Source organism: Gekko japonicus, unplaced genomic scaffold (genome assembly GCF_001447785.1).
Source record: "Gekko japonicus isolate JY-2015 unplaced genomic scaffold, Gekko_japonicus_V1.1 scaffold67, whole genome shotgun sequence".
NCBI classification, from domain to species: domain Eukaryota; kingdom Metazoa; phylum Chordata; class Lepidosauria; order Squamata; family Gekkonidae; genus Gekko; species Gekko japonicus.
Window position 1 is genome coordinate 1,220,675 of NW_015161948.1, and position 12,303 is coordinate 1,232,977.

Consider the following 12,303-nt stretch of genomic DNA (forward strand, 5'->3'; position numbering starts at 1 on the left):
GAGGAGCCACAGGGCGCCGCCATATTGGAGCTGCCGAGCCGAGCGGGCGGAAGTGACGGAGGAGCGCGAGCGGGCGGGGCTTCCGCCAGGAGGCGACGAGCCAGGAGCGAAGCGGGAGAATAGAAAAGGGGAGAGAGAGAGAGAAGCGGCGGGAGGCGCGCGTGCGGTGTCGGTTCAGCTGGCGAATCGGGCGGAATGTGTCAGCGCCACAACGGCAACAGTCGAGGGCCATCGTTGGGGGAGTGAGGCGGTCTGAGGTGAGGCCGCTTCTCGCTCAGGTTCGTTACAAGATGGGGCTTCTTCTTCTGGGTCGGGCCGTCACATACACACACACATATCCCCGGTCAGAAATGAAACGCAGAGCGGATTTGAAGGGGGGAGGCGGCCCTGTGAAGGGGCTGCAAAAGGCCGGCTGTTTACCTCAGTGTATCGCCCCCCCCCCCGAACGACCGTGGTTGGTTTAGGTCAGTTCAGGCTGCTGGTGAACCATATTAAAGACTGAGTGGTTGAATGTCCGTAAGAGGAGTTCAGCAATTTACTATCTACAGTTTCCTTTAAATCTTTAAATTGTGCTGAATATCCCATGGGGCAAAGCCCACTCATGTCTTCTTCAGTGGTCCCTCTGACTTTTCTAGAAACACACAGTGCTCCTCAAGCTTCACTCCAGACTGGCCAGGAACCAGTGCCTTTTAAGGGGTTGGAAAGGGTGGGCAGTAAGCTCATATCTCTTCCGAGGAAAACAGAAAAAAACCTGCGGGAGCTGGAGCACCGTTTTGCGTGTATTTTGAATAGGTGGTTCGTTTGATGTGAAAGAGGCGCTTTGGAGAAACTGTGCCTGTTGAATACCCGCCTGGGCGCATCCATAAGGTCCCTGGGTCGCCGAAAGACCTGTTTCTGTGTCTGCATAATGGGCTGGCATAATACGTGAGACGGTCTACAGTGGGTTCTTTTGCTTATGGAAGTGAATGCATGAAGCTCCTTGTAATGAGAGGCTTGTCGATTCTGACTGGCATTGGCTTTTTCAGAGTTTTTCAGGTGTATGTTGTCTCTCATAGCTTACTACCAGATTCTTTTAAAACTGGAAATGCCAGGGACTGAACCTAGGATCCTTTTACTCACAGAGCAAACTCTGTCACTAAGCTGCTGCCTCTCCCTGCAGAAATTCAGCTGTAGATTAACTTGCATTAATTCCATTACTTTTTTGTGGTACACAGGATCGATTTGTGAAGTGGCTTAATTTATCATCCTAAAGCTTAAACTGCCCTGAGCCTGCCCCACAGGGAGGGTGGGGTATAAATTGAATAAATAAATGTTTTCAATCCTAAATATAAATACCTTTTCTAGATATCATTTTTAGTTGGAGGACAATAATATAATAATGATGTAGTACAACACAGCAAAGGTTCTTCTGTCTTACAGTCTTTTATATCTTATTCTGTTTTATCTGACTTTCCCCCACATTATATGACAGGTTGCCGAAAGCAATTGGAGGGTGCCTGATTAAGGCTATTTTATTCTCGAGTTTTAATGTAAGTTGCAGGCATTTTGTTAGGTTAGGGGTGGAATTGGGGTTTTGCTGCTTGCTTTCCTCTGCAGAATTAGAAACATCTGTGGCAAATGGCCTCTGTTTTTCTTTTCCATTGAAAACCTTAAGGGGTCACATGTCAGCTGCAATTTGATGGCATTTCACACGCACACAAGCTGCCTTGAGCCATAGTGGAAAACCAGGATATGATTAAATAAATAAAAGTGGACTCATGAAAGCTTGCACCTCACTAAATTTGTCTTTTTATGTCATTTTAACACAACAATCCCCCTCATGGATCACTGCCTTGTCGTGGCGAGGGGGCTTGCATGGTTCGATGAGGCTGTGGGGTATGCCGTGGAGGGCCACCCAAGACGGACAGGCCACAGCAGATAACTCAGACCAAGCGTGATCCCCTGGAGAAGGAAATGGCAACCCACTCCAGTATTTTTGCCAAGAAAACCCCATGGACAGTAACAAAAGGCTAAAAGATATGACGCCGGAAGATGAGCCCCTCAGGTCGAAAGGTGTCCAATATACTCTTGGGCAGGGGTCATTTCGCAGAAAAAGAGGTGCAGGAGCTCATTAGCATAACTCATTAGCATAAATCATGAGCTACTCATTGCAAAATTCAGACTTAAACTGAAGAAAATTGGGAAAACCACGAGGCCATTCAGGTTTGACCTAGATCGCATCCCTGATGAATATACAGTAGAGGTGAAGAATAGATTCAAGGGTCTGGATTTGATAGATAGAGTGCCTGAAGAACTATGGACAGAGGTTCGTGACATCGTACAGGAGGCAGCAATCACCACCATCCCAAAGAAAAAGAAATGTAAGAAAGCAAAGTGGCTTTCTGATGAGGCTTTACAAATAGCAGAGGAAAGAAGGAAAGCGAAAGGCAAAGGCGAAAAGGAAAGATTTACCCAACTGAACGCAGATTTCCAGAGAACAGCAAGGAGAGATAAGGAGGCCTTCCTGAATGAACAGTGCAAAGTAATAGAAGAAAACAATAGAATGGGAAGGACTAGAGATCTCTTCAAGAAAGTTGGAGAAATCAAGGGAGCGTTCCATGCAAAGCTGGCCATGATAAAGGACAAAAACGGTAGGGACCTAACAGAAGCAGAAGAGATTAGGAAAAGATGGCAAGAATACACAGAAGAACTATACAAGAAAGACCTCGATGTCCTTGACAACCACGACGGTATAATCACTGACCTCGAGCCAGACATCCTGGAATGTGAAGTTAAATGGGCCTTAGAAAGCATTACTAACAACAAAGCTAGTGGAGGTGATGGTATTCCAGTTGAGCTATTCAAAGTCTTAGAAGATGATGCTGTTAAAGTTCTGCACTCCATTTGCCAGCAAATTTGGAAAACGCAACAGTGGCCACAGGATTGGAAAAGGTCAGTATACATTCCAATCCCAAAGAAGGGCAATGCCAAGGAATGTTCAAACTATCGCACAATTGCACTCATATCACACGCTAGCAAGGTCATGCTCAAGATCCTACAAGCTAGGCTTCAACAGTACGTGGATAGAGAACTACCAGAAGTACAAGCTGGGTTTCGAAGAGGTAGAGGAACTAGAGATCAAATTGCCAACATTCGCTGGATTATGGAGAAAGCAAGAGAGTACCAGAAAAATATCTACTTCTGCTTCATTGACTATGCTAAAGCTTTTGACTGTGTGGATCACAACAAACTATGGCAGGTCCTTAAAGAGATGGGAGTACCAGACCACCTCACATGTCTCTTGAGAAACCTGTATAAGGGCCAAGAAGCGACAGTTAGAACCGGATATGGAACAACTGATTGGTTCAGCATAGGAAAAGGAGTACGACAAGGATGTATATTGTCACCTTGCTTATTTAATATATATGCAGAGTACATCATGCGAAATGCTGGCCTGGATGAATCACAAGCGGGAATTAAGATTGCTGGGGAAAAGATCAACAACCTCAGATATGCAGACGATACCACTCTGATGGCAGAAAGTGAAGAGGACCTCAAGAGCCTCTTGCTCAGGGTAAAAGAGGAGAGCGCAAAAGTGGGCTTGAAGCTCAACATCAAAAAAACTAAGATCATGGCATCCGGCCCCATGACTCCTTGGCAAATAGAAGGGGAAGCTGTGGAAGTAGTGACAGACTTCACGTTCCTGGGATCCCAGATCACCGCAGACTGTGACAGCAGTCATGAAATTAAAAGACGCCTGCTCCTTGGGAGGAAAGCGATGGCGAACCTAAACAGCATGATAAAAAGTAGAGACATCACCCTGCCAACAAAAGTCCGCATGGTCAAAGCAATGGTATTCCCAGTAGTCATGTATGGCTGCGAGAGTTGGACTATAAGGAAGGCCGAGCGCCGAAGAATAGATTCTTTTGAACTATGGTGCTGGAGAGACGCTTGAGAGTCCCTTGGACTGCAAGAAGATCAAATCAGTCAATCCTAAAAGAAATCAACCCTGACTGTTCCCTGGAAGGCCAGATAATGAAACTGAAACTCAAATACTTAATGAAACTGAAGCTCAAATACTTTGGCCACCAAATGAGAAGGGAGCACTCACTGGAGAAGACCCTGATGCTGGGAAAGATTGAAGGTCAAAGAAGACGGGGACGGCAAAGGATGAGATGGTTAGACAGTGTCATAGATGCAACAAACATGAAGTTGAGCAAACTTCAGAGGACGGCGGAAGACTGGAAGGCCTGGCGTGATGTGGTCCATGGGGTCGCGAAGAGTCGGACTCGACTGTGCGACTAAACAGCAAAACACAACAATAGAACCTCTTTTTGAAAAAGGCAAAGTAACTACTGCCAAGAGAATCAACAAGGCAAAAAGCAAATTGAGGGGGGGGGACCCTCTTTGCAAGGGAGATGTGTGGAAAAAGACCAAGTTAATATTTATTGCTTCAGCACTTTGGAGGTTTTGTTAATTTTTAAAGTTTATAAAAGGTCTTAAGTCACCTTGACTGTCAATATTGGTAGAAAGGCAGGATATAAATACTTCACATTTAAAAAAATCTAGTCATTAATGTGTTCTTGTACAAAACTGAATTGGAGGTTTCTGATGTATGAAATACAGCCCATTTTAGCTGAGATTTGATGGAGATTGGAGTTTATCAAGGGCCATGCAGGAAGGTGAGTATACAACTGTGTCTCAGGTTTCAGCAGTTTACAATGCATGTGCAATTTCAGTTTTCTGTTTCTGAGCCTGCTTAAAAAGGGCCAAGAAGATCAAATCTGGCAAATTAATGTTAGTGTTAGGGGCAGGGCTTAGGATGGACTCCTCCTTTTTCTCAGTAATTCAGTGGGTCCTCCCCGGAAGGGAGAACAAAATCAAAATATGGATGATTTTAAGACTTACTTGAAACAACAGAGAAGAACAGCATTTGGTAGTAGGTTTATCTGGTATAATAGGCACCAGAACTTGTTTGGATGACAGATTTTTTGCAGTTCAGTTATGACTTCACAACATGAATGAGGTGTCTCCTTCAATTTTATCCCCGCCCCCTCCGTCCATTTTGTGTTTACATTTTGTCTTTGCCATTTTTTTCGATTCTAAGGAGCCTTGAGTGCCAGTACAACCTCTTTTTCAAATGGCAGCTAATTTCTCAGTGTATCTTGATTTATCTTCAATCTGTATTCTTTATTTATAAGGCCTTCAATTATATGCATATGTCCACTGGAACAAGGCTTCTCATCTAGCAGAAGGGAGTTGTAGAATCCAATCCAGTGTTTTCATAATAAATCTCTTCAGCCAGGATTCTAAATCCACTGAAGTCAGTTTCCCTAAAAAAGTATGATATTGCTTTGGGTAGCACTGTCAGACATAATGGTTTGGTCACTACATTAGGAACCCTGAGGGTTGCTCCCCCCACCCCATTGAATGCAATGATATAATTAGTTGTTTGCAGGTTTATGGCAAACTGTGGTTAGTGCTTACCCTTCGTAGCAAAATTCCAAACCATGATTCCTGTTATCAGTGTTGGTTGAAGGGCAAGAGCTAAATATAGTTTGCTGGTTAGGATGTAAAATGGCAAACTGTGGATTAACACAGACCTGGAGATAACTAATTATTTAGCTGCGTGTAATGAGCTGCGGTGGCTCAAGTGGTTAAGACGTTGAACTGCAGGCTGTGGAAGGTCGGTAGTTCAGCAGTTCGAGACCCGAGTGTGCCGCATGACGGAGTGAGCTCCCGTCTCTAGTTCCAGCTCCTGCCAACCTAGCAGTTCGAAAGCAAGAAATTGCAAGTAGATAAATAGGTACCAATTAAGTGGGAAGGTAACAGCGTTCCGTGCGCCTTGGTGTTTAGTTATGCCGGCCACATGACCACGGAAACGTCTTCGGACAGCGCTGGCTCTTCGGCTTTGAAACGGAGATGAGCACCGCAGCCCTAGAGTTGGATTTGACTGGCTTTCGAGCAAGGGAACCTTTACCTTTACTTAATGGGAGGAGACAGCACAGGAACTTGACAATCCCAAGGCTAGTTCATGTAATGGCCAACCATTACTGTGAACCCAACTGAAATGCAGTAGTTACTCTGTTTCAACAGTTCTCAAGCTTCCTATCTGAGGGGCTGTTGTCCCTCACTACTGATTCCTGTAGTTAACAGACAGCAAGCTAAAAATGCTTTGAATATGAATGATCAATGAAGCAGGGCATTTAAAGGGTTAAACATTGTAATGATTCTAGCCCGTCTCACTCTGCACCATATTTTTAAAAATGCATTTTATTGACAGAATGAGCATCCCAGGACCTGAAAATGAAGATTTGTTTATCTTCTAGGAAGAGCCTTAGAGACTGCATCTTCATCACACCTGGAACTCCGGTCCCCTGCTGTATATTATATTATTATAAATGGTAAGTTGTAAATTACTTAGATTGTGAGTCCTTGGGGGACGTAAATGTGTTTGGAAAAACCACTGTAAGTCACTCTAAATCTGTGTGATGGAGCAGAATATAAATAATAATAAATTCTAGAAAGCGTCTTTCCAGCTGCTGTTCAGTAAAAACCTAATAACATTACTGCCTACTGCTGCTTTTCATTAAAGTGCTATTATGGTTTCTGATACCAAATTGGAGCATGTCTTGAATATATGTTATAGAAAGATGGTAGCTAGGGAGGGAATCCTACAGATGGTTCTTCAGTTATATTTGCTTTCCAACATCGTAGGGAATGCAAACCTTTTTCAGTACAATCCTATGCAGTTATTCCATTCCCTCCAGTCTGTAGTATCTATGCATGATATTGTATTATAAGTTTCCTACATTTTGATCGACGCCTGTTCCCTTGAAAATAACTCCCACTGTGGAACTTATTCCTAAATAAATGTTCAGGGGATTACCCCCCTAATTTGGAAAATTCATGAGTTTATTGAAGATTTGCCATGATTTTCTTCATGAGAGCAGAGGGTACAGAAAGTTTTTCACTTCCCAGATGCTCTCTACAAAAAAAATAAGTAGGAAAAGAATTTAGGAAGAGTGAAGAGAGAGTATCTGATTGGCAGAGTGCAGGCAAGGCTAGTCACACAGAAAGGGAAAGTCCAGTAGTACCAAGTGTGGTATAACATGCCACGCTGGCACTTATTTCCAGGTTTCAAGGTGCTAGACCTCACAGAGGAGATAATTTCTTCAGTTTTATTGCACCCCTCACCATGTGAAGCCAGTCACTGCCTGAGGGAGGGAGCAACCTATGAGGTGGCTGGGGCATTTCTCCAGGACATTTCTCCAGGTTGGATGAAAGGGCAGAGAGGAGGAGTGTGTAGATTCTCTCCTCCCCAGACCAGTCCAGGAATGGGAGGGAAAGAATTCTACACTGGAACCATACATCACACAAGAACCCAGGAGAGATAGCCTCTCTGGATTTACAGACACAGCCACCAGGATCTCTAGATTAATCCCTCACCAGCCTGAGATTAGAGATCCAGAATCTCAGTTGGCATGTGGATTTTACACTTCCACAACTCTGTCTAGAGCTGTACAGTTAATCTTAGCAAGGTAGCATAATTGGTGAGCGGTCCTGACAACAGGACTTAGCTTGGAGTCAGTTGCACATCAAGCAGACACTATTTATAAACAAGAATAAGGTTTATTCAGTACAGACTTGCAATCAGACTAGAACTTGCAAGCACATAGCCATGTGCTTCAGCTGCACCAAGGAGTTCTTTGTTCCCCTCGGGACAGCAGTCCCAGATGCAATTCCAACAAATAAAGAGAGCAAGAAAATCTGAGCTCTCCTCCAAGGGTCAGACAATGAAAAACCCCAATCTCATTATGACCAGCCATGGCCAGTAGCCAATCGCAAGGAGACAGGGAGTTTCCAACTTTTGGGTTGTCATGGTAATGGGTGGGGGATAGGCTAGGTCTGGGGAACACCCTCTGCAGTCAAAATGACCCCCATAGTCCAACCCACCCTTGGGCCTTCCTGACTGTTGTCTTGTCAGCTAGGCCATCTGGTCTTCGTGGAAGTGTGAAGGTATGTTTATGGCAGAGCTATGAAGCCCATTTGGCTTCAAGAGGAAATGCACACAGCAGGGGATCGCAAGATATTGCACCCCTCACCATGTGAAGCCAGTCACTGCCTGAGGGAGGGAGCAACCTAGGAGGTGGCTGGGGCCTTTCTCCAGGACATTTCTCCAGGTCAGATGAAAGGGCAGAGAGGAGGAGTCAGCCCTGGGAGAAGATTGGAAGGGCAGTCTGTTCAAGGAGGATCTGCAGCAGGCCAGGGAGGATGAAGTATCCCTGCTCAGGCAGTGTGTAAGAGCTGAGGGAACAGGAAGGAGGAGCAATGTGATGTAACCCCCTTCCCTTTACAATCTGAGGTCTAGTGGATTTTCCACTGTGGGGAGGGGCATGGCAGAACTTGGACAATGCAGCCTTGACCAGAGAGAACATCACACCACATTTCGTGTTCATATCTTTTTTACCATCGTCCATCTTCTGGTAGGCCATCTCCTTTTTGACCATGTGCTGTCATCTTATCCTTTGTGAGTCTGTCGTACAGAACAGAAGTTTTTTATAATGCCAATAGAGCACTCACTCCCCTGCTACTGAGTGGAAAATTACCTGCTAAGAAAGGCTAGAAAGTTCTTGTTACCACCATTGAAGATGCACTGCTTGCTCCAGTAATGCAAACCTCTGTTGTTTTCTGGACTACATCTGTTAATATATGAATTGAGGTCCTGCCAATTTTTGCAGACTGGGATATGGGGAAAATGCTTTCTCATCCTTTTGACTGTATGGAAATGTAGGTTTAGCTTAGCCTCTGAGCATTCACCTTACAAAGTGATATATTTTTATACAGATAGCTGAGGTGAAGTGTCATCTGGACTTTTCAGGAGCGCCAGGATCAGAAACTGTAGGGAATTGGGTGGCAGCTGGACCCATATATTGCATTTATGACTCCTTTTGAAATACAAGGAAACAGGAAAGCACTTATGTGCTCTGTTATAACTCCACCCAGGTTTTATCATACACCAGCTTACTGGGTACCTATGTATCTTTTTAGGGGAATTCACCTAGCAGTCAAACATTTGTGTTCTCTTTTGGGGGGCAGTTTCACCTAAGTCTACCTTTAAGCAGGTTGAGTTCCTCGGCCAGGGACAAGATCTGTAGTTTGTTGAGAAGAATTCAGCATTGATTGTGGCTTCTGGTGCTAAGAGAGAGAATGTTATATGGAGTGCCCAACTTTCTGGAGGATTGAAATCGCTTTGTATCTCCGGGGCTGACTATTTCCTAGTCTCTGGTCTCAATTGATGCTTTGAAGGGATATTCAACACATGTCCAATGAGAGGTCAAGCAGGCATACAGAAAGCTGTTTGCCCTGAACAAGGTATGAGAGGAAGAGAAGCCTTACTTGGGTTTCAGGGTGTTAAAGACTACAGCATTTACTGAGCAATGGGGACTGATATATTGGAGAGGAGGAAGAAATAGTTAAGAATGCCTTTTTAAAACATGAGCTGCTTTGAAGATTTCATAGTTGAAAAGTGAGAGTTTAATCAGTTGTCAACAAATCATCAATGGTAGACTGGAAATTAGGAAGCGGCTTTGAAGTTCAGAAACAGTCTCTCTGTGTGAGACCAAAGAACCGCACTAGAGTTCCTGTTGTGTGGTATTATATTCAAGAAGCTTTTAAACATTTTCTGTGATTAAATGTTCTAATTCCCTTATTCTAGTCAAGATTCCTCCGTTATCTACCCTGCTGCAACTGGATGTGGTTTCACCCAGCCATATTGTTTCCAGTTATGCTCTGGCTATCAGGCAGGGCTGCAAGAAGCTCTTAGAAAAACTTACCACAGAAGTTTATTCTCATATTTAGGGAGCCGTCTTAAGCAGGCCCATTTTATTTAATAGGGCTTGATCCCAGGAAAGATCTGTAGTCTTGATCTGGCTTTTGAATGTACTTACCCTTTTACCAGCTGATCATCCTGGATCTTCCCTTTGTTTGACACTCTCTGTTTCCTAATGGTGTCGTCCTTCCCATCAGTGTCCCATTTTGCAAATACTGTATATCAGGGATCCCCAGTAAGGTGTGCGTGAGCACCCATGGTGCCTGCCAACACTGTTTCCAGCACCCACCAAATGTTTTTAGAAAATGAGTGGGGCCAGGTGGGGCTTTTGCCCAGCAAGGCTTCTGAGAGGCTGTGCAAATTTTTAAAAACATTGCTTTGGCGGCAACAGCCTTCACAGCACAAGAATTTTAGCTGAGTGCCCCTGACCTGGATAGCCCAGACAAGCCTGATCTCGTCAGATCTTGGAAGCTAAACAAGGCCAACCCTGGCAAGTTCTTGGAAGGGAGACCTCTAAGGAATACCAGGGCTGAGATGCAGAGGCAGGAAATAGCAAGCCACCTCTCTGAAACGTCCAAGCCCCACTAGGGGTTGCTGGAAGTCAACCATGTCTTCCAGGCATACACATGCACACATACTACACACACAAAAATTAGCTGAGTGACTGAAAGTAAGCTGTAGCAGCCATTATGAGGCTGTCTCTACCTCCTGTGGCAACCATTTTGTGGTCACATCCACCATGCTATGTCAGAATTTGAAGGTGTCCATAGACTCAAAGAGGGTGGGGACCCCTGCTGTACAGGAACAGTTTTTGTGAGTCTACTTGTGTTTTGGGTATTCTTTTCTACTATGTCACACAACATTTGTTCATGCAATTGCATTTACAACGCCTTATTTTGAATTTTGTTCCTGTACCTTGCCGTACATTTTTGCCCAAGTTGACTTTGCTAATCTAGTTGAACTGAAGCAGAATGCTGGTATTGCATCGTGTGTACTAAGCCTGGTTCACAAGTGGAGGAGAATAAGGTGGTAGAATGGATAGGCAGAGGTTCACACATTAGTATGCCCCCACTGTGTTTAAAACTCCCTGCTAATAGAAAGCCAGCACAGCAAGCAAATAAAAGGGTTAGAACCAGTTTTCTGTTTGCTTAGAGTAGAATCTACCACATGCCGTTCGAAGTAAAGTAGTTTATTGAGACATTTCAGGTCTCTGCTACTACTTTGTTTTGCACCTATGAACCATGCGTCTGGTACAGTATTTTTGTTGATGTACCAGTTCCATTTATCATCCTTGGACAGGAATGACTAGAGCCCTTCATCTAATCTTTCTTTTCCCCTTCAGCTTTTAAGGATTTAAAATGGGAAGTGTGTTTACAAACAGGGTATCTTGCCAGAATATAGGAAACTCTCATGTTGCAATGCTTAACAACCATAATGGGACTGGATAAAAGGACAAGTCCTTTTTTGGATCAAAAACTGACTAATAGGAAACAGAGAGTGAGTATAGATAGGCAATTTTCTCAGTGGAGGGTGGTAAGCAGTGGGGTACCACAGGGATCAGTACTGGGTCTGATGCTTTTTAACTTGTTTATTAATGATTTTGACTTGGGAGTAAGCAGTGAAGTGGCTAAATTTGCAGATGACATAGAATTGTTCCGGGTGGTGAAAAGCAGGGAGGATTGTGAGGTACTCCAAAGGGATCTGCCGAGGATGGGCGAGTGGGCGTCAACATGGCACATGGGGTTCAATGTGGCCAAGTGGAAAGTGATGCATATTGGGGCCAAAAATCCTAAATACATGTTTTGCTTTGTTTTCAAATCCCTGGAGGGATATTTTTTTATTTTGCAAATACTACAAAAACTACAAAGAAATATTAGGGAAGGGACTACAACTAAGGATAAAGGAAAGCAAACCACACTAAACTAAAACCCCAAGAGGAGGAGGTCTTTTCACTGTTAGTAAAAATGTTAGTACAATTAGTTTTAATATCACAATATACTTGTAGAGTTCTTGCTTATAACAATTAGTTATTTATATGTTATTTTGTTAGTTGTTATGAGAGAAGTCTCTGATCATTTTCTTATTCATTGCTTCTAAAGGCCATTTTCCAAGTCCTTCTGCCTTTATTTCGGCTTCCTGTCTCTAAAATCGTATACCACTCTGGCAGGTCCAGCACCCTTTTCTGCCGCAGAATCCTCATCCGTTCCCGAGGTAGCAGAGTCACTAGACTTCGTTTCTTCCTCTTTGGACTCTTCATCTGTCCCCTGCTGACGCCTCAAAAATTCATTAGCTTTAAAAGTGGAGTCTATCATCTCTCTTCTATCATTGATCTTAAAGATGACACCCTCCGGAACCGCCCATCTGTACGATATCCCATTAGTTTGAAGAAAAGAAATTAAGTCCTTATAATTTTTCCTTTTTGGTCTAATTTCAAATAGAATGTCCTTTAAGGTTTTGATGGTTACATTTCCCATTTTCAGTGGAGTTGCTGA

At 43.8% G+C, this 12,303-nt stretch overlaps 1 protein-coding gene across 1 annotated transcript in view; it reads right to left on the bottom strand.

Moving 5' to 3' along the window:
• MSANTD2 (Myb/SANT-like DNA-binding domain containing 2) overlaps positions 1-12,303 on the bottom strand; it is a 48,066-nt gene that overhangs the window by 23,605 nt on the left and 12,158 nt on the right. The window lies entirely within an intron of this gene.